Source organism: Rhincodon typus, unplaced genomic scaffold (genome assembly GCF_021869965.1).
Source record: "Rhincodon typus isolate 14 unplaced genomic scaffold, sRhiTyp1.1 hic_rhity00000101, whole genome shotgun sequence".
Lineage (NCBI taxonomy): Eukaryota > Metazoa > Chordata > Chondrichthyes > Orectolobiformes > Rhincodontidae > Rhincodon > Rhincodon typus.
In genome coordinates this window covers 56,251-61,310 of record NW_025965739.1, presented here as the reverse complement: position 1 = coordinate 61,310, position 5,060 = coordinate 56,251, and positions in this window count along the sequence as shown.

Sequence of the window (5,060 nt, the reverse complement as noted above, 5' to 3'; positions counted from 1 at the left end):
ATGACAAGGGGTGCCATGGGTGTGAAAATCACTGCCAGAGAGAGATGATGGGGAATCAGTTTAAATACCAACAAATGGTAAGGTTTTGGGATATATAGACAGAGAGGGAATGACTGAGAGACAGTGTCATGGAAGGTGTTCACAGGTTTCCGAATGCTGAAATGAATGCATTTCAATAGCATCTTGCAACATGGGTCAGTATTTCAGGAATGATGTGTGAATAAGATATTGCTGTGAGTTCAGATGATGGAGAGTTTTGAATGAGAATTTGTTCTGTAGTTGTGTAACTGTGAGTAGGGTCAGCAGAGTCTTTAACTCATTAAGCTGAATCTAACAATAATTTGTCTCAGTGTCATTTACATTGAGTGTGACAGAATGATTGCCTATGTGAGGCCGAGCTAGTGTTCCGGTGCGATCTTATTGAACTCATCTCATTAATGACTTACCCCACCCCATGGCATTCCTTTCATTCAATCCCAGCCTGATTCTCCCACCCATCATGGCTGGTAGTAGGTCCCATCGCCCGGATGCCACTGAATATTCCATGATCTCTGGCGCAGGTGCCACCTTAAAAAGGCCAATGGGCGCATGCTTGAGCTTTCCCTGTTCGGTGCTGCCCTGCACAGTTTGCCGCAAGCCTGGCAGATAACGGGCAATTGCACTATGATTTGATGACAGGGCCACGGAAGTCCTGGTGGATGGGTTAGTATAGAGAAGGACCATTCTCTTCCCAGAGGATGTCCCACCAGGCCCATCGAGCACGGTCTGAGCTCACCACCCAGCTCAGTGCAGTATTTGCAGTCTGAAGAAATGTACAGCAATACAGAACAGGCATCAGTAACCTTCCCCGCTCTGCCAGGATAAGTATCTCCGTATTCTCTCTGCTCCATCACACTCACTGTATATCTGTTCCAGCACCTATCCCCGAACAAGGTTCATGCTCCACCACTCTCACTATTGCCTGCAGCACCTCTCTCTCACTCTCTCTCTCTCACACACACACACACACCTCTACTACACCCCTAACCTGAAAACACTGCCTGGATTCAACACTGTCGTCTGGCTTTCTCCAAACATCCCACCATTTCTCCCTCACCTACACCAGCACTGACAGCAGGGCCACCCTCTTTCACACTCACTCCCTTCCTCCCTTTCTCTCATTCCAGGAGAAACAGCCTGGAATAGGACCGAAACGGCCAAGCCGCGTGGTGGAGTGCCCGACATCCGTTCCATCACCCCCCTCTCCCCCTGCCATGCGGAGAGGACCCTGTTACAAGCCAGAGAGAACCGGGGCGACCCGTGTGGAGATTCCGAAATATCCACGTCCCATCAACCAAGTGAGGAACAATGTTCAGTGAAGGGCAATTCTCACTTTAAACCCACTGTCAGTTCCATTTCCACCTGGCACAGCTTAGAAATCGTGCCCCTGATGCCATCTCTGTTTTATATCGAGCCGATACAAATGGAATCCCCACGTTCTCGGTGGGCAGGAGGGTGGGCTCACAACACATCGTCTCCACCAGCTCCCAGGAAGAGAGCACGAAGTCTCCCTCCTACACCTCCTCCTTCAGACAGCCCAGTTACTGAAACTAACCTGTGATAGTTACTGCTCTCCCCATTTGTACTGACATCTTCATTAATCAAGCATTGAGATTGCCAGAGTCACAGTCCCCATGGAGCAACTGAAATACTGTCACACCCAATAGTGTGAGCAAGTGAAACACTGATATACTCCGACAGAGTGAAGCAAATATGCTGTCAACGGAACAACAGAAATCCTGACACACACCAGATGGAATGAATGAAATATTGACAAACCAAAGAGCCAGAGAAATTCTGATAGGCTCCCCTTATTTGTGTAAGTATTGGTGTATTTGTGTGTGTATCTGTGTGTCTCTGTGTGGGGCAGGTCCGACAGTCTCTGTGCTGTTTGAAGTGATGCAATGCCACCCCCTGCTGGCCTCCATCCGCCATTGCACAGGCAGTGGCAGACGGTGAAAACGATCAGGGATTCATTTAGAGAGGGAGAGAGGAAGGGCAGCAGCTCACAACATCATCCAAACTGATTTATATTCAGTTACATATCTCAATGTCTTTTAAACGTTATAACGTTACCCACTTCCACCACTTTCCCTGGAAGTTCATTCCATACATGAGCAACTCGCTGTGTAAAATAATTGCCCCTCAAGTCTTTTTTAAAATGTCCACTCCTCGCACCTTAAAATATCCCCATAGTCTTGATATCCTCCATGCTAGGGACAAGACACCTGGCATTCAACTTATCTGTACGCCTCACGATTTATAGAACTCTATAAGGTCTCCCCTCAACCTCCTACATTCCAATGAAGAAAAGTCCCAGCCTATCCAGGCTCAACTTATAACTCAAACCATCCATTCCCAGAAACATCCTGGTAGGAATCTGCTGAACCCTCTCATGCTTAATAATATCCTTACTAAACCAGTGCGACGAGAACAGGACTCCAGAAGCGGCCTCACCAACGTCCTATACAATTTGAACATGAAGTCCTCACTCCTGAACTGAAAGGTCTGAGCAATGAAGGCAGTGTACTAAACGCCTTCTTAACCACCCTGTCTATATGTGACACAAACGTCAAAGAATTATACCTGACGGCCGAGTCTCAGTTTTGGATCACTACCAAAGGCCTTATTTTTAATTGTATAAGTCCTGCCCTTGTTTCTTTTACCAAAATGCAATATCTCGCATTTATGCAAATTAAATACTGCCTGCCACACGACAGCCCGGTGAGTGATAATCCCTCCACCCATATTCACCCTTCAGTTGTGAAATACCCTCCTCTCTCCAGAAGGCCGACAAACTCTGGCCTTGATTTTCCCAAAGACCCTGATCTTGCGTTGCCTTTTGCGAGCTGGAGGAGGAGGGAGTCGGATTGCAGACTAGCCAGTGGTGAGAAGACGCTGGAATATAATTTATTGTCTTGGAACATTTAATGGTTTTAGGAAGAGGGTAGTCACATGTCAGAGGTGGGAAATAGTGGTCCGCAATGTGGTCTTTTGGAGCTGTAAATTATGCTCTTTCGATGTCACTGGTGTTCAGTAATAATATCTATTCGAGATCCCTAATAATGCAGAATGTGTCTGCAGGATTTCTTTCCCTAACATTGCCGTCGACAGATAATCACCATTTAAGCTGGAAATCATAGGTAAACATTTAAAGATGTTAATAATTTATCTCGATGATAGAGCACATGCACTCAACATCCCACAGTTGAGGCAAATACTTTGCATTTGTTTAACATTAAAACATGTTCTATTAGTAAATCAGTGATGTTAACCAGAATTTAATAAATATAAATTCAGCTGAAAGCTGGCATGTAGGGTGTGACCCAAAATCTGGGCATGATTTAGGTCTTGTGTGGTCGGTAGCGTCCATGCCTCTGAGCCAGAGCTCTGGATTCGATTCCAATCCGTGAACCTGTGGTAATGTCCCCAGCTCTGAAACAGAAGTTTTGAATTCAAGTCCTACCTGTTGCAGAGGTGTGTCACAGCATTTCAGAACAGGTTAATGAGCAAACACACAGGAGAATAATGTTTCAGATTCAGGGGCTATTGCAGTGTGGTGGCAGTGTCCCTACCTCTTGGGCCAAAGGCCTAGATTCAACTCCCACAGAGGTATTTCATAATATGTCTGAACAAGATGATTAAAATTATTTTAGAATTGTGACTTGATCGAGAAGGAAGAGGTATCAGCATTGAATTTCAGAAGTTAGGGCCGGGATGACAGAAAGCATAGTCAAAATTGCACCTTATAGAAGTTTATAAAATCATGAAAGGCATGTATCGGGTGAATAGTCAATGTCTTTTTCCCAGGGTAGAAGAGTCCTAAATTAGAAGGTATAGGTTTAAGATGAGAGGAGGAAAACTTAAAAACGTATGGAAGTAACTGCTCGACGAAGTGGTGGATGCTGGTAAAAACAACATTTTAAAGGTAGCTGGATGGGTATATGAACTGGAAGGGTTTAGAGGAATATGGGCCAAATGCTGGCAAATGGGGCTAGATTAATTTAGGATTTCCAGTCAGCATGGACATGTTGGACAGAAGGGTTTGTTTCCATGCTGTACTTCTTTACGATTCATTCATCCAAATGTTCAAGATCTTTTTGTAATCATACATAGCTTTCTTCCCTGTTCACTGTACAAGCAATCTTGGTGTCATCCGTAAACTTGTTAATCATGCCTTCTATAATTTTCATCTAAATCATTTATTTAAATGACAAACAAAAGTAGATGCAGCACACATCCCTGTGGATCACTGCTGGCCACAGGCTTCCAGTCTGAAAAACAATGCTCCAAGACCACTCTGTCTCCTGCCATTAAGCACAAATAGACAGAAACACACGCACACACACACGCACACAGGCATATAGAGACAGAGACACAGTCATGACTTTAAGACAGAGATAGATAGTTTTTTTTTATTAATAATGGGATCAAGGGTTACGGTGAGAAAGGAGGAGAATTGTTTTGAGAAACATGCCAGGCATGATCAAACAGCAGAGCAGACTCGATGCGCCAAATGGCTTCATTCTACTTCAATTTCTTATGCGCTATGGTCTTAAGGTATCAAAAGTATTTTCCCAAGAGAGCACTGGACGCTGAGGTTGATGAATACTGAACAGAGTCAATCGGAATGTGGGATAGGTTTGAGGGGCTGGGTGGTCTACATCTATTCCTATATATTGTGCTCTTTAAAGAGGAAGGTAACTTGTGGTGAGGTTAACACACTTTAAGGAGTCTCCCAATTAAGATTGAGATAAGGATATCTCTTTCTCTTTAATATTTTGCTGTCTGCAGTGTTCTCATCTCCAGGGAACGGTGAAGACTGGGTTATTGAAGATATTCATAGCTGAACTCGACTCAACTTTGACTGACAGGAGAGTCAATATTTACTGTGAATAAACAGGAAAGGGGTGTTCAGCTACAAACAGATCAGCCATGATCTTTCTAAATTGAACATCAGGCTCGAGGGTCCAAATGGCCAACTGCAGTTCGTATCCTATGTGTTGTTCTCTCACTCCACC